At 37.3% G+C, this 18085-nt stretch overlaps 1 protein-coding gene across 14 annotated transcripts in view; it reads left to right on the top strand.

Annotated features, from left to right (window-relative positions):
- The window catches only part of TSC22D1 (TSC22 domain family member 1), a 96696-nt gene that overhangs the window by 34087 nt on the left and 44524 nt on the right, over positions 1-18085 (top strand). Inside the window, exons 4-7 of one of the 14 annotated variants that reach the window (XR_008575574.1) lie at positions 925-1002; positions 2423-2484; positions 3107-3233; positions 6450-6637. The exons of 2 other annotated variants lie outside the window; for them this stretch is intronic. The gene's annotated coding sequence lies outside the window, so the exon portion shown is untranslated. 11 more of the 14 variants (XR_008575580.1, XR_008575582.1, XR_008575583.1 and 8 more) reach the window with 11 other exon arrangements.

Below are 18085 nucleotides of genomic sequence, written 5' to 3'. Positions count from 1 at the left end.
AGTACAAGATAATCTAGAATGCATATTTCATGTACTGTTAACACCTACTAGATAAAAAAAAATGTAATTCTAATCTAAAACATGACTGACTGCACATGAGACTTTTTAAACTTGAATCTTGAACCTAAGAGCCAGACTGTATATTGCAGAGGTACCATGGTGTGCTTGTGCATCATTTGCAAGTCATGACTCTAAATTGGTTTCTGTCTCCTCTGTCACCAGCTCGTGTTAGACAGAAATAAGCCTTAGTTCCATCACATATGTCTTAGTGCTGGAGAACTAACACGGCTTACAATAGCATTTGACATCAGTTTGTGTCTCAGCAGTAACAGTTCCTAGAAAACTCAGTTTTGGCTGTAGAGTTCTTATTGCTACCGAAAATGAGGAAAGTATCAAACCTGTTGGTCAGATGCTAAATTTTTAAACTCTAGAGTCAGGAAGGTCTTTTAACATAAAAAAAAAAGTAGAAATTAGTATTTGATATGGAAAGTAACATACGTGCTTAATCGAAATGCATGTTTTGAGTACTTTCCAAAGTAGAACTTCTTAAAACTGGTAACTTTAAAAAAGCAACTCATTTGTTTAGCTTTTGTTTTCTGGTGCATCCATGTTGCCCTTTACTAACATTAATCTATTAAATATATGTATTTGACTAAATACTGCATGAAAGGGACGTTTTTTCTGTATTTGAGTTCTCCAGAGATCTGAGACACCAGAGGAAAGTCATGATGATCAAGGGTCAAAACCTACAGAGAAAAAAAAAAAGCCTTGAGCTATTCTCACCTGAAAATTCAGTTTGAACCTCACCCCACACCCAAACACTGCCCTGCCCCCCCCCCCCAAATCACAGGCATCCAGTCTGGTGTGGCTGTTTAACAGTACTGGAATCACTCCTCTTAACATTACTCATGTGTAGTATTTCAGCTTCCAGGTTCTGCAGATAGACTGGCTGAAAGACCCTGACCAGAGAAGTGTAGGAATTATGTGAAGATTGAGAACTCAGTAAGAAAAATGATGCTTTAAAAAAAATGTGTCTAAGAAATTCATGTAAGCTAATTGCATGTAAATGAAATCAAGTTAAATCAAGCAAACCATGTATTAAGAGCTAAAAAGGAAAGCACGAAGACACTGTTAAGAAACTACACATTTTGTGTAATTTCTTCAAGTAAGCTCAAGATATACATAAATACTGCAATCTTTGTTGCTATAGTTGGCTTTAAGGAGGAAAAAAAACCCCAAACAACCTGGCATCATATGATTTCTTAAAACCACTGTTAGTTGTTGGATTTTTTGTTTGGTTTTTTTAATATTAGCTCATGCATTCTGCCCAGAAGCATAAAATTTCCCTAAGGCTGAATGAAGGTCTATCTTTGTGACAGAAATTTATATTAGTGCCTGTATAGTCTATTAATCTGATGTAAAATGTGTTTTAGTTAGGCCAAAAAAAAAGATTTCCTTTCAACTGTACTTGGCATACAAAGTTGACAAGAAACAAAAAGCATGTTAATAAAGACATTGAAAAATATTCTTGTAATATAAACAGTTTTAAAAATGGAAAAATAATTATAACATTGTTTAACAAATACCCATTTCTTTAACTTTATAAAATGGATGCATCTATTAATGGGATTTATTTTTACAATGTATTATTTTGTATAATCAACCAATCATTCAATTTTATACCTGTAGTACTTTCCTGCTGTTATATATGTGCCAAGAAACAGTGGTTGTGTTTCTCAAGTGTGTATTGCTGTGACAGCTGTATACAATTTTGGAATTCTCTGTCATGCTGAGGTCAGAAAAGCCGTAGCTTTTTACCACTCCTAAACTGGCAATAGGAAGGGTCTTCCAGGGATGATTGGTACCTCTGCCAGTCTCGAGTAGGTCTACGCCTTGTCTGGTAATCTGGACAACTCTCTGGCCCTCTCTGGTTTTTAGGAGGCCTTTAAAGAAGTTGAGCACAAAATGTTTCTGGAGAGAGGCCAAATGCTTTAAAACAAATTCTGAAATTCAGAAAGTAAAAATTCCTGCCATTCTGTTTGTTGGCAAGTTTAGCTTTTAATGATGGGTTGCATGACACTTAATCTTTTAAAATCAACACTTTGATCAATTGTTTTGCTACCTTTTCTCCCATCTTGGGACTTGATAACATTTTCTGGTACAGCTGTTGTAATGCTCAATGATTTGTTCTCTTCTCTCCTGTGAATTCCCCTCATCCCCTTCCCCCCCCCCCCCAAAAAAAAAAACCCAGAAAGTTTTGGGAAACCAGTATTTTTTTTTCATAGTGTCAGTAGCTTGGAATTTAAACAATCAGCCTTACATCACTCCTGTTGATACTTTAATATGCATGTCATGTTGGTGCTAGTTTCCAGGAGAAAGATGCTTTACTAAAATTTGTTGTAATGTTTATTTTGAATAACAGTTCAACTGGATGCTGGTGCGTAGATCCTGCAGTGGGTTTGCAGCCTGCACATGTTTCTAGAGGTATGACTAATGTCAGGAGGGCAACAACTACTTAACCTAGAACAAGTTTCATTTTAGGAACTGCAAATACTCCATATGGCTGGTTGCACTTTAAATATGAAACAATTGCATGATGCTTTAAAATTTCAGTTTGAGGGTTGATGAATAGTTGATCTAGCTGCAGGTAACTTGAATCAGATGTGACAGCTTGTGTTTTGCTTCTATGTTCTTTCACTTGGACCCTGCAGTTGTTGGAGCTGCAGTATTATAAACAAAGTATTGTTGCTTATACTCTATACTGCTTACTAAATACATGGATTCAGTTTTTTGCTTATTTTGCAGATAGTATTCTGTAGAATTTACTCACCATTGTTCAAACTTTTCTTTACTGGCTACTGAGCAGAACCACACTGGTGCAGAAAAATGGGGATCATTCTTCACTGACTCTTGAAGTAGTGAGTGGCAGTGAAACCTGCCGTGTAGAGAAGGTGGAAGAAAGCACTAAAGGGAGTTTTACTCCCGCATTATCTATCAACAGTCAGGTCACTATGGAAAGACATCGCAGAGATTCCTTCCTTTGGCCAAAGGAGATGAGAACATTGATTATAGGATTCCTTACCATCTTCTGTATGCTCACAAACAGAACTACCAGTGCCTTTCCTGACTTCATCTATATCTGAAGATCATCAACATATGTTGCTCTTGTGTCACCACAGCCATAATTTCTTCCTGCTCCAACTAGAAGGATCCCATCGCAGCCTGCACTTGAGGTAAATCAAGCAAACTCTTCGGTACAGTGACTGAGAGAAGAGCTGTTGTATATTCAGCTCCTTAAGCTGGCTTAACATCCCACCTCAGTAACATGAATCACTTCTGGTGGTTGATGCGAGGCAACAAAAAAATGCTCTCCCAAAACTCCCAGGAGAGGGATTCAGGTACTTTGGATGGTCTGTTCTAGATATCTGTTCTGTTAAATCTTTGGAAGAGGAAAGTATTAGAATTTCTCATCTCAAAATGTAGAAAGATGTAACTGTTTCAGCCTGAAATACGTATCTGTATATAGGAATCAATCAGGCTAGTATTTTTGATAGCTAGAACACAGAAATTACCAACCTCATTTATTCTTTAGAGTTCAGGACAAGTCTGTTCAAGGGAACAAAGATGTATGAAAGTATAAAAATGAGAAGTAAAGGATTCTCCCTTTCTTGGAAGAGGAGAGATACTATGACCTTGATGTGAGGAAAGGAATTTAAAAACACGTTATTCCTAACAGCGTGTTTCAGATTGATCTTCCAGAAACTGTTTTGTTGTTCAGCGATTTCCATGAAGAAAACACCAATGGACAAAGTCCTCATAAATGCTTTTTTCTTTAAATTTTACATTGGTTCTTTGTCTCTTCTACTGAACCACTACATGAATAGAATAAAACCAAGTAATGTGCTCTTCTACACCACTGAAACTTCAGTAGGTGTTTTCATACTGTGCAGTGAGGGTGATCTGGAGTCTTTTTTTCAGTGAATAGGATCTTTCTCTGGTGAAACAGGGTGTCTCAAAGGCAGCTTTCTATTGATATTACAAGAATATTACAAGGCCCTAGAGAGATTCCTGTTTGAAAGGAACCTGCAGTAAGTTGGGTCATGCTGCTTAGTCTGGGTTGATTTGCTCTGATACCTTCTGTTGCTTTGAGTTGGAAAGAATATTGCCTTCAGAAGCGTTCATAGTGTTTGTAGGCTTCAATGCATCACCTAAAATTACGCCTATAATGCTGTATATGGCATTGTAGTTATGAATTGTAAGTAACAAGTACTGGCAGCTTGGCAAGTTCCTGAGATTCAAGGTGTTGCAAGTTACCTGATAAAAAAGGAGCCTTCTATTCACAAGGGAGTCTTAAGAAGAAATGTGCTTTTAATTATACTGTCCTTTGCTAGTTTTAGCCAGGGAGTACAGAGCAGTAGAAATGTGCATTGCATGTGTTCTATTTATTTTCTTTTGTTTTTATCTTACATCCTCTACCTTACTGGAAGAGGAGAGTATAAACATCATCCTGTTGACATCTGTTGGCCAAGTACATTTATGTGTGTGTTGGTCAGTCTTTCCAAACAGAAAGACATTCTTTCACAAAAACATGCATGTGGGATGAAAAGACTGAATCTGACTCTCTAACCTTTGAGAGCTGATCTGAAATAATCAAAAAGGCAATATTTTGTCAAATTGAGAGGTACAGGAACACATCTTGGTATCATGTTGTTGAAAAGTCATGAAATTCCACTAAAAGACAATCTTATTTTTTTTCTTCTATGAAATAGTCTTACTATTTAGAGCAAAACCTCTTACCTTAAATTGAGATACCATCACCATATTCAGTGTCCTCAGAGGAACTAAGAAGCAGAGTATCTTTCTGCATGCCCAAGCAGTTTCTCTGGAAAAAACTTGCTGATTTTTCTGTTTTAATTACTGGAGGGTATCAGGTTCTGTCCTTGATGGCTTTATCTGTCACCTGTTTAAAAAAAAAAAAAAAAGAATTTTTCCTGTCTGCTACTGTAACTACAAAAATTAAAGGTGCCTTTTTAAAAATACATTATTACTGTGGTTTTAATGACAAAACCTAGCTTTTTTTTCCAACTTCTTTTATTATTTTGAGCACAATGAAGGAAAGTTTCTTTGAGGAGAGGAAAGCTTCTATTTGAAGGACATGTAAGATACCTAACTGTATAAAGCTCTTCTGTTTAGGTGTGTGCTCTAAAGGAGGGGATGAAGAAATACCACCAAAATTGCACCAAAATGAATTAAGTGAAATTGCATCAAACATAATGAGTAGCATAACTTCTTGGTTAACTATTGGATCATACTCTACTTGGTGTCTTGAGAACAATGAAGAGCACTGCAGGTAAAACAATACTACCTCATTTGAGGCACACACAGCTCAACAGTGACCCTACATGCAAATACCAGACACTGTTGCTGTTGTGCAAGAGGTATTGCAATGGATAATAACGAGTAAATGCATACATGAGTGGCTATGCATATAATTGTGTTTCAAGTCCAGTGACTTCTAGTTCTGTTTTGTTGCATGTTGGCTCCATGCTGCTGATTAAAATTTCACAAGAGTCTATCAGCTTTCAGGATTTGTGAAGAAGAAAATTTCAGCTCTTACGCATTATATCTTTGTTCAAGTAATAACAGTTAACTCTAGGACATCTAGGTTTTCAGGAAAAAAAGAGGAATATTCTAGAAATCCAGAAACCTGATCCAGGAACTTGTGTAGGTTCTCAGCTTCCAAAGCAATCATAATGTGCATATGTTAAGTCAGAGGTGGTCACACGAGCATAAAACTACTGTCAGTGTTTGATCTGATTTTGTGAATAGATTAGAAGACTTGAGATTGAAGTAAGGCCTTTACAGAGGAGTTAGAGGTAGGGTTAGGAAGTCATTGAGGGAAACATTCAGGTAAGTATGATTGTTTCTTCTTAAAGAGATTATGGGGAGATGTTCACTGCATTGTCATAGATGCTATTTTTAATTCACTTGAGAGAAAGTGAACAGAGGAGAGATTTGGAATTTTTTTCCAAGAAATGAGCACTTAAATGTTTTTGGGTGGTGTGTTTCTTTTTTTTTTTTTTTCCCCCCCACCTACATCTACTTGTAACAAACTGAGAGAACTTTCTGGACAAAACATCTTATGATTGATCTCATCTATTGGTAGATGTCTTAAAAGTCTTGAAAGTTCACAGCTCAACACTTTGGGTTTTGGTTTTTTTTGCATCAGAGCATGAAAAAACTGCATGTCTAGTACTCATCTCTTGTCATCCTCCCCTATTGCAGTGACTATGTGTATGTCTCTCTCTGTGTGCCAGAAAATGAGGCAATGCAGATCATTGTTCAAGAAGTTACCAACTAGCACTTTTCCTTCCCCTCCAGTCTTTCTGCCTCCCTATCCTGGAAGTATGGAGTCCCTGCCTCAGCCTACGGCTTCATTCTTTTTCCAGCTGCCCACAAAAGTAAAGAACCAGTGTGAGAGTTTGAAGAAAGAATCCGCTCAGAGGACTGAGTCTCAAGCAAAAGCTCCAGGTTGCAGACTCAGAAAGAAACTTCCTTTGGGGAAGGATCTGCTTCCAGGATTTGCTCGTCTCTTTTTCCTTGGGCAAACAGAGTTCTTGACGCAAACAACAGGGTTGCAGGTAGGTAGGGCCCCTTTGAACTGCCATCCGCTCAGGTGTGAAGGATGGACTTTATGCTGTTTCGCTGTGCCTTTTTTTGTTGATGTTGTCTTCCACTTCTCTAGGCTGAGAGAGGGAAAGAGTGTGAGCAGTTTAAAGAAAAAATGGGGGGGAGAGAGAGAGGAGAAAAAAATATCCTGGGCACTTGGAAAGAATGTTTTTATGCCTCTGTGTAAGCTTCCTGTCCATGGGTCATATTTGTACTTCAGTTCTTTGAAGCGCTAATGACATTCTTCGTCATTAGTGCTAGACAGGAAACTAAATCAAGAGCAGAAACTGGTGGCTGTGGCCAGGGTACGGCCAGTGATTGTATACGGCCCGTAGCCACACAATTTGCATCTCCTCCCTTTCTCTTTACACCAGTGCTAGATTTGAATATGCAGTAAGATAGAGACCGCCAAATGGGTTTGAAATCCAACTTGATTCCCAGCACTGAAAAAGTTCCCCAGTTCTAAACATGTAAATACATTCTTCCTTCAGACGAGCCTGTGGCTGCTGGGTTTAAGTCCTGTTTCTTTGCGTGAAGGAGATAGATTGGGACACCCTGAGTAAGGGGATGTGTTACTAACCCACATGATCGGCAATCCCTCACCCTCAGAGAAGGGGAATCAGTAGAATCAGCTCAGGTAAATTCTGCCTTCCTCACTTCACGCTGTGCAGAGCAACAGCCTCTTCCTTGCAAACATCGATAGCCCACAGTCAGACTTTTCTTTTTCCAGCTATGTCATTGCTGGCACAGGAAGTTTATTCTAAATTTCCTTTTGATTTTTTAGCAAAAGGAATCACTTGAAAACTGGAAATAAAATTCTAAGGAGATTTTACCAGTTCCTCTTTCGTGCTGAGTTGAAGTCATTTGGAACTATGTTACGTGCATTATTACTTTGCTGCATCTTGTGACTCTTCTCTCCCTCTTCATTCCCTCCAAATTGCTTCAGGACACCTTCTAACCTTTATACTGCATCACAAGCCTTCAGCAGAAGATCTTGAGAGCCATTTATGTTGCTGGAAGATGACTGGGTTTGGATCTTGGCCTTCCTTAAGCAGGATCTCCTGACAAAAATGGGATTGGGAAAGAAATGACTCCTTTTTCCATCACACAGAGCCACCCTAAAAATGGAGGCCTAGGCAGAAAATTACTTCTAATGCTTAATTCTTTAGGAAACTTGTTTGGCCTCCCATGGTCCTTTTGTTACAATGTCATAAAGATGTCTTAAAAAACCTAAACCTGGCATCTTCCTATCTGAAGATCAAGTCAGGTCTAATAATGTGATCGGATCTTGCTGTCCCCTGCATAGGAGATGCCACGTCAATCTGTGAAACAGGGTTCTGCTGTGGTTCACACTGTTACATTTGTAAAACCTTTTCTACTTATAGTCCATTTAAATGATTAGAAATAATACTAATAAAGCTTCTGGTGAAAATGGTATTTCATTAGGCTTCTGCCTCTTCAAGTTTACTTAAAAATAAATTTGAGCCAAAAGTGTCTCAATGGCAATATCAGAAGTACTGCATCTTTTGAGGTTTCCTGTGGTTTTGGTTCTAGAAAAGGTACATTGGAAGTGTTGAGAGCTATGAAAGTGGAAAAACTTAGACTTTTTTTTCTTTAAGAGTGAAAAGTTATTTGTTAGAAAGCAGAAAGCTTTAATTGTTTTCCCCCTAAGGGATTCTATAGTCTAATTTAATTAAATGTCTTGCGAGATCTCAAATAAAAACCTTATGTTTGGCAGTAGTGAACAACACATGCGCATGCCCGTGTACTTTTTGTTCTTTGCACTATAGGAAATTAGTTTTGAAGAACAGGACTTACTTTTAATGTTCAGGTTAGGAAAAGGGAAAGCTTTGTTCTGAAGGTGAGTGTGAGGAGGGTTGGCAGGAGGGTGAACCAGACCCTCTGGCAGTAGGTAAAGAGCACTTTTCCTGTTTTCTGCTTCTGGCAGTTGGAGTAAACTAGTCAGATGCTTGTACTTGAATCCAATTAATTTCTTAGATCAGTTACCATGAAACATTGTTTTTTAACTGATGCCTAGATCTTTCATTAAATTCACCAGTGCATTTAAATTGTTGAACAGTCTTTAATGTAGCCCTGAGGCTACTGCTTCATGGCAGTTGGGACTTCTTACTATGCTGGAATGCATTGCAGTCTTAGTACATTCTAAAAATAATTGTTCAGGTGGTGCTGTTTAAGTACATACTTATGTAGTGAGCCGTTTTCAATGGACTTTCTGAAATTTGGCTCTCTGCATAGCTTTTTAATTTTTTTTTTGCTGTGAATATCAAACTTCTTTGTCTTGCTGTTTCTGTGGTTATCAAGTAAAATGCTATATTTATAACCTGGTGTTTTTAGAAAACTGATAGTCAGATGCATGTGTTAACCTATGCAACCCCAGTAACACTTGTGAACTTTGAAGTTTAAAGAGAAATCAGTTGAAGTCTGATGTATCAAATTCAATACTTTTTTTTTAATATGTGGAAATATGTATGTGATGACCTTAAAATTGAGTAGTAGGTACAGATGCGAATTGCATGCGGAACAGGAGTAATCTAGAAGTTAAAGCTGAAGATCTGTGGGTCTCAGAAATAAATACTAACATCTGTGGCTAGAGATCTGTGCCAGCAGTGCCTCTAGTTGAAAATACCTGTTTTTCTAACCTCTAGTCCATTTAAGGTTTGATATGTTTTGTGCCTGCCTTAATAGGTACAACTGCCTCAGCCAAAGTTTTTTTTGTCATTTTGTTCTGTAGTATAAGGTAAATTTAAGGCCGTCAAATACTTATGAACACTAAATACTTGTGGTAAAATAACAGGCATTGAGAACTGTTTCTAATGTTATTATCTCAGTTGCTAAAATGACTTTACTCTTCCCCTCTTCTCCATAGTCACAATTAAAAGAAAAAACCCAAACTACCCAAACCAAAACAAAAAGCCCCATTGCTGTTCTACAGTCAGTGTTTTGATACTACTTGTCTATCATCACTGTGTTAGTATATTACTATCATGGTCTGAGTTTTGCAGCTGGAATCCTGGGTTCTTGATACATCTTTAGAGCAATAACTCCTGCCTTTGTGTTACTAAATAATAAAGATGTCTAAAACCATTTTCTTCTTGTTTATATTGTACTTAACATAATTGTATGAGTATTAAGTGACTCTTCTGACTTACTCCAGGAAAGATGGAAAAACACTGTATGGTTTTACAGGTTTTAATCCCCAGTACTAACAGAATTTCACAAGATAAACTTGTAGTGTTCCTGTTTTTCCTCTTTCTGTTCCTTTTCAGATTCCCTGAGCATTTCAGCTACCTAACTCACTTTATGTAATCCTTTATATCTTCTTGACCAGATGCCAGCTCCTCCTAATTGTTTAATAGCCAGTCAGTAAAATCCTAGCTGTTGACAGCTCCTTTTTTTTTTCCTGTCCCAGAAGAGCTCTCTCATTTAACCTGAAAGATGTTCTTTCTTTTTTCCACCTTCTATTCACCCTCTGTGGCTTGTATTGCAATTCTTTCTCTGTTATGGGATGCTTTGAGAGCAAGGAAGCCTTCTGTAAAGATCAGGAAATTTGGGGGAAAAATCTTAACTACTTCAGCCAGTGCTAAACCTGTCATTTGTGTGAGATGCTTTGTCAGTTCAGAGTAGTTTAAGGAAGAGAGGTGTATCCAAAAATGTGTTCCTTTTATAAATCAGAAAATGGCGTTGATTTTATAATCGAGAAAATGAGAATAAAGAGCAAAGGTTCTGGGGTGTTTATATTCCCTTGCTTTGCAGTGAGGGAGATAGGTAACAAAACATCAGCAGTTTACTGTGAACATCTGAAAGCCAGACTGGTTCCATCAGCAGTGGTATACTGTAAGTTGGATTTCATTTCTCCAGTCCTCTTTGCAGGGCATTGGGATTTGAGCAGGTGGCAGTGACAGAAATCCTTTTTCAGCTCCTTTTTTATTTATTTTTATTTTTTTTAATTGAGGAAAGTAGATTGATACCTTGGTTTGACAGGCCTCTGTTATTGATCCCTGAAAGAATGAATGTGATTTAGGGGTTAGTATAGAAAAGTGTTTTTAATTGAAAACTGGAAAAAGGCATTCTCTGAAAGCAATGGTAACAAATGGTTGAACCCAGTTTTGTTTCTTGCATGGACTTTATGAAGAATTGGCGGCTGCACAGCTCGTAAGCCAGGCCCATAAGTTGGTATCAGCAATGTGAGGTGAGTTGGTGGGTTGTTTTGGGAATTGTTGGGTTTGCTACTTAAGAAGCTGTGTTGTCTAAATGGCATGGAAGGCATTACGAATTAACTATTTAAAAATGGTTTTGAAGACCATATTAAGTTTGAGTCTTTTACTGATGACAGTTACGCTTCCCTGATAACTTGCTAAATTTTTTTAAAGAATATAAAATTACTGCTCTAATAAATGTCCTATATTGTTTCATTTCCTTGATCCACTCTCACACAAGTGGCTTTCCTTTTTTCTCTCCCTGGCAGAAACTAATGTTTCTTGTTTTTTCTATGTACTGATCAAGTGGAGGTCAGGAAAATGTGTGAGTTTTAAGCTTCTGTTACAGAACAGTAAGTGAAGAAATCTGTCTTGTACAAACAGCTGTCACTTTTGTGGGGGCAAAATAATTTTATTAATCCTGATGGATGGTTCTAAGTGATTGCACAAACAGGCTTGGGGTGGTTTTCTTCTTAGTAACTACTTCGATGATTTCAACCGTACCAGTATCTGACCCCAAATTTGCCAAATTCAAATAAAGATGATATCTGTAATTCTGAAGTAAGTGGCATTTGAACAAATAATGAAACTTTTATGTGATCATAATTGACTTTTGAAGATTGAAATGTGATGTAGATAGTTATCTCCAAATTTAGCTTTGTGCTGACTTGAAGTGAGGTTTGTTCATTGGATGGAATTATCTCTTTGAGCCACATTAAAGTCACAGTAATAATGCAGAAAGATTGCCAGCGAATGTATGCTGCTGTTCAGGGTAGGAACTCTTTAGAAATTTATATCACTTTAATCTTTAGAATTACTGGCATGGCATATAGGGAGATGAACTATCCTGCTTTGGTTTTAGCTTTTTTGGTGAAAAATGAAGACTTGTCAAACAAAGCTATAGAGAAAGCTGTAGGTTAAACAGTAGATCAGCATATTTTTGTAGTTTTAATACTAGTAAAAATATAATGGAATTATCCGCAGCTAATAACGTTTTTCAGGGTGTTACCTCGATTAAAATTATTTTAACTGCCTAGGCAGCAATATCTTGTAAACTTCTTGCTTCTCGTTGGTAGGAAACCTTTGTTAAAAACACAAGGTAAAATACACTGTTCTGTACTCTTTGCGTGGGGCTGCAGGAAGAATGAAAAGACTGTTTGGACATGTCATTTTGCAGAAATTACTGACAAATAAGAGGTTCTTACCTGTTTTCCCAAAGCTTCATTCCCTATGGCTTGGAGAAAGCTTAAGGCATAAAATCAGAGTATCTCAGCTCCTTAATGTAGAAGTTTAATTCTGTTCTCATTCGTTATGTTGTCCCACAGTTGTATATCCTGGCATTTACTGGTGATGGAAGGTATTATGGAAGATTAGGAAATACTGTTTAATGTGGAGAATAAGTGAAATAGCATGTGAATGTGAAACGTGAATCTCTGAGAAATGGTGGAAATTACCTTGAACACGCATAAACTGTGACTTGGGAAATCATCCTTACCTGTCCAAGTGTTTCAGGGGAATTTTCACACACCTGCTGCTGGCATATGTTTAGAACTACTCAGAATAGTAAAGTTTGAAATACTTTTTAAAATACCTTCCTGATCTCTGCATTAGATTAGAAAGCATGAAAAAACAGTTTGCAAAATCTTTGAGTATGTGTATAAATGATGGAGAGATTAAATCTGGCTGAAGTATGTAAGAGTTAATGAAGAACAGCTGACTTCAGCACAGTTGCTGCATACAGGTGGGATGTTCTGGGTGACTTCAAGACTGCAGAGATGTTGAGGATGAGTTGGATAATGGAACAGAGCAGGAATTGGAATAACAAGCAGCCAGCTAATGTAGAAACTCTCCCTTAATAGGCAGTAGACTTGACAGAGGACCATGTGAAGCAGCTAAGCTTCCCACCCCGTAAGCAATGAAACTAGTAAAGTCTGGACTCCTGTAGATTTGTAGCTCGTGTGGTTAGGTTCTCTAGTGTCTAATAAAGTATAAGCACTGATTTGAAGCTTTGTTATGCCCTGGGCACTGGTTATGTTTATCACCTAATGGTGTCTTTAAGGCAGTTGAGTTAATACCGCAGCTTTTCCTAAGGGGAAAGTAGGGACAAGTTAGAAGGGCTCCTGGACTTGCCCATTTATTTTTATGTAACTTTAAGAGCTTTTATATCTTTGGAAGCTGTAATCTTCTGTTGGACCTGGTTGAAATTAGAAATAAGTTAAAAACATTGATAGGGACACAAGAATAGGGACATTCACAGAAAGAACTTTTATTAGTTCTTTTCCTAATAAATTAAAAGTAGTTGTAAAAATGAGAATGTGCTATAGCAAACTTTTTAGCTTTTCATGTGTTAATTTCTTCTCAGTTTTACTTCTCTAGTATCCTAGAACACAACTAATATTTTTCATAACACAGCTTAATTGATCTCTGAACTTCTTTAAACAGTATTTACAAAGCACCCAATGAAATTTTCTTTTGAGTATTTTAGGGAACAATAGTGCTTTCTTCTGTTTTTTATTATGCTGAAGAGTGCTCCAAGAAGTGTTTTCTATATTGACGTTTTTGTTCCCTTTATACTTGTATGGGTGATAGCTTTTAGGTATCTGTTCCCTTGCATTAATGCTAAATTTTATAGGTTTGGGGGTTTTTTTTAGCTATTCTTCCCTATGCTTGCATCTGCTTTGGAGACTTTTCCCATCTATCCCTGTTGAAGGAGTACACGAGTCAGGTCTCTGTAATACTTCTTTTTACCTAGCTCAGAACTGTTGTTTTAATAAGGCAGTTTTGCAAATGAGATGATGAATAGTAATACGTTCAGAGAATAAATGTTTAAGGAAAAATCAAGGACACTTTTGTCCCTGTATCAGTCCTCATATTGTTCTCCAAAAATACGTATTACTTGGAAGGCTCGAATATATCTCCGTGGCTAGCAGTCAAACCAGTGCTTCCAGTGTGGCAGTACTTCAGCTGCAGGGTGTTTTGCTTGTCTCTCCAGGTAATCTTAACACTCAAATTCCTGCTTGTAGTTGAACTTCAGTTCTTGTTTCAGATTAATTTTCTGTGTCCTTCAGAGACTTTTAAAAATTGTAATCTTAGTGGCAATATAATGATAAAAGGGCTGTGCTCCTTGCCCATTCCTTATGATTGCAAGTTAAACATTTTTCTAAGGGCTTTAACACCATGTGTGAATGGATGAGATAAATCTAGGCTTTTCACTTGCTTTTGCACTTAAGCAGTGAATGGTTTATATTGCCACATTTTGTCACTCTGAACTACCATCTGTTTTGTGTCCCTCTTGGAGTGCCTACTGTTTCAAAATCTGGCTTGCTCTGTGATTTAGCGTACTTTATAAAGAAACTCTCCTTTTTGCCTTTACATAAATACTGAAGTATATGCAAGATGTTAGGATTTGACTAGCTACTTTTATTTGTTTCTTTGCACAGCGTGTGGAATTTTAGATTGGAGATACTTGAGAACCACCTTGTGTAAGGCCTTGGTTCAGTGAATAGTCTCACCAGTTTGATTGGCATGTGATATTCAGTTACTCTCAGGACACTCCTACTTGGAAAATTTTTTGTGGACTACAGTGGAGTAAATCATGTAGTGAATGGCTTTCTGCAAGGTGGGTGTTCTTGTTGCCTAAAGGAACTTTTTTTTCTGCTCTAGCTAAAAGCAAATACAAAAAACCTGCCAGTGTCCCATATTTCCTTCCCCCTTCTTTGCTCCTGTGTCTCCTCTTTAATTTCTGCCACAATGAAGAGATTTTATTTACTTGGCAAACTCTCCCCACCCATCAGAGAATCCTTGCAGGTTACATAAACCTGGAAAATTCATTGCTTTCAATATGATCCATGACCTAATTTATGAAATACCCTAATCTTGATACTTAAAAACAAACGAATGCCTTGACCTGTATCAAAATACAGCAATTTACCTTTTAACCTACAATTATAGTGACTCTAATGTGCTATGAATGCTATTTCCCTCCTCTTTCAAATCTAAACTTCAGTTTAGTCTGTATAAAAAAAATTCAGGATGTAATTTTTCCCCCATTTTCTCTTGATGCCAAGAAGGAGACTTTCCCTGTTAAATGAGATCCATGGACGGTATTTCACTACAAACGTTAATTTTGTTTATAAGGCAAAGGATTTTATCTGCATCCCAAATGAACTCGAGTTTCCTCATTTGCACCCAAAATAGAAAATTGTTCTCTCAAAATTCTGACTTAAGCATAGGCTGTCATTTCATTAAGACAAAAATCACACTAAGGTGGAGTTTCAGACTTATGACAATGGTTCTTTTTCTTTTTAAAACGACACAAAAATAATTATCTTCAAAGACTGGGGGTTCTACTGTCTTCTCCCCCCACCCCCCCACCAGCTTAAGGTTTTTGAAAAAGGAATAATTCGTACTTGAGTGGTGTGAGGCTTTGCTAGTGAAGACCTTATACTTTCAATAAGCCCTCTGCCCTTGTTGCCTAGTTCCTGTCTTACTTAGCACACTGACCTTAATTTTTGGACTGGATTTGTAGTAGTATCTTCCTCCTGTAAAGGCAGTAGAAAGATTTTTAGTTCAACATTTAAAAGTTTGGGTTTTTTCCTCTACTGTGCTGTGACAGTTCTAGCTGTGAGTTGGTGTTAGACTTCTGCTAAGTTAAAGCATTCTTACAGTTAGGGGAAATAAATACATATTTTTAGTGTTTTATATAAAATTTTATTCTCTCGTATTTAGAAGAAATCAGAATAGAATCTTTCCAACCCATGAGCATTATTTGTGTGGGGATATGCATATATATGTATACGCACAAATATGCATATCAGATTACAAAGGGATCTATAGTTGAATAACACTATATCGTGGTGCGTTTTTCACACTGAAGAATTTTGGAGATGATACTGTATATTGTGTGGCATTTATATTGATGGGTGAAAGAAGAGTGGTAAATTAAATTCTGATGTCTTAAACCTATTTAAAGAGCTGCTTCATAGCACTAAACGCTCATACTGACCTTTAAAATGAAAGCTAAAACCAAAATAAGCTCAAACTAAGACAACTAATGTAATTGCCTGCAGAAAGCAGGCTAAGATGACAAATTCTGCAAGGATTCCAGGAGAAGCTGTTTCTGTGGTTATAAGGAGATCAGGTTAAGGGTGCAGGTGACTTTTTAAAATGAGGACATTCAGTGAGAGGATGTTGTTTGCTACAGCTTCAAAACCATTACTCTTGATATCTTTTTAAGTGCTCAGTAGGCTAAAAGCATGAATTTATATCAACTTCAAACTCCTGCAGCCTATAAGAACAAGCTGGAGTATCAGGTATATTTTTCTGTGCAAGTGAGATTATATGTTTGTATAAATAGATATATCGATATGTCTATTTCTGTAGATATATTCTGCACCAATACACTATGTATATATAACTTTTGTAAACAGTTTTAGCTTGGGACTCTGAACTTTAATTTCTTCCTTTTGACTTTAAAGCATATCAAACCCAGTATCTAATCATTAAATAAATAAAAGCTTTAAAATAACTTTTCCCCAACTTTTCAAAACAGCATTATTATACATGTATCTAGTTCCCGATGATTCTGCACCAATGTGTAGTTGAATGGTTTTGTTGCTGCAAGGAGCGGTGGTCAGTCACTGCAGTGGTGCAGTGCTCCTCAGTCACTAGATAGGCTGTAGGAAGCTTTTTCTTTTTTTTTTTTTTTTTTTTCCATCTGTTACTCCTGTGTGCTGCTTTTTTGACTTGACCTGAATGCACTTGGCCTGTAAGGGCAGTGAGGTTTAAGTGCTGGGCACAGACTGATTAACAAGGTATTAAGTCAGTTAATTCTTTCATTTTTAAATAAAGTATTAACACGGTTTTGGTGATCACCGATTTGCATTTTAAGTAAAAGAGATGGCTTATGTAAGCAGTATGGATTTTTTTAAGCCATTTGTGGTGGTTGGTGGTTTTAGTTCTTGATCTTAAATTGTGAAGTTTAAAGTAAGTTGCTGAGTCTGCTTATGGTAGCTATTGCAGTGATGAAGAACAGATATGTTACTAACTTGTTTAAAGATGAAGGTTGTAAATGAATATGAAGCCTGGTTCAGAACAAGTATTTGTAAATGTGGTTTTTCAGAAGGGATTTCCTTGTGTTACAAAACAACAATAGATTTACTTATCAACACGTGGCTTTGCCACTCCTATGGCTTAGTACCTGAGTGAGCAAACTCAGTGTAACTTGGAATAAAGTAACTGGCTAGGGCCTGAGGAAGGTGGGATCATGTCCTCTAGAAATAGTAATGAAGTAACATGACCTGCAACTTAATTTTCCAGTACTTTCAAGGCTGCCATATCTGAAGTTTAGAGTATTTCTCAGTCACAACTGTAGCAGTATATAAGACCAAAGGTCCCACTGGAGGGGCAAAAAATTATTGAAATCCTTTTGCTGTAGAAGTGTATTTGAATGCTGAAGTAGCTCTCCTACTTTTGTATTTATAAGAGCATCAACTAAAGATTTCTATTTTGAGGAGATGCTTTTTGAGTCCTGAGACTATCTATACAAAGATTTTTTCATAAAAAGATCTTTCATTCATCAAAGAACTCAAGAGGATTCATTAATACCACTTTAATTTCCTGTTTGTGGGGAGGGCATAGGAACGCTGTATGGCATTAACAGAGGACCTGTTACTGCAGTGCAGCCTCCCTGGGAGGTGGCTACTGAATTTTCATAGAGATGTTGTGGTCCTTAGTGTTAGACAGTACCCGTCTGTCTGTGTTACCAACTTGTATATACCTTTTAGGAATCTTTGTGTCGATTTATGCTCTGTGAGCTGATGTGCCCTTGAAGGGCATGTCAGTGTTTCTGGTGGACATAGTTGTCTGTTGTATCTCCCTTCCAAATTATGGAGTACCTTCTGACTCTCAGACACGTGTTTATTTGATATCACTGTTGCTTTGGATGAATGACAGTGCATAGAGCAGTGCTTTTTCCCCAAATGCTGTGTTAAGCAGTCCTGCTAGTGCTGTTAAGAGGGTCTGTTCCAACATCTCAACTGGAGATCTGGGGGCTCTCCTCTCTTCTTGGGACATATTAACAGCTTTTGGGTTAACTGAAACCTGTTACAGCATGTCAGAATAGGTGGTGTAGTTCGGGGCATGTGTCGGGAGAAGCGAGACACAAGCTTCCACAAAGAGGCTATTCCTGGGAACTCTTA

This window comes from Grus americana, chromosome 1, assembly GCF_028858705.1.
Source record: "Grus americana isolate bGruAme1 chromosome 1, bGruAme1.mat, whole genome shotgun sequence".
Classification (NCBI taxonomy): domain Eukaryota; kingdom Metazoa; phylum Chordata; class Aves; order Gruiformes; family Gruidae; genus Grus; species Grus americana.
The sequence above is the reverse complement of the archived record's forward strand: the minus strand, read 5'-3'. Positions and strand labels throughout refer to the sequence as shown.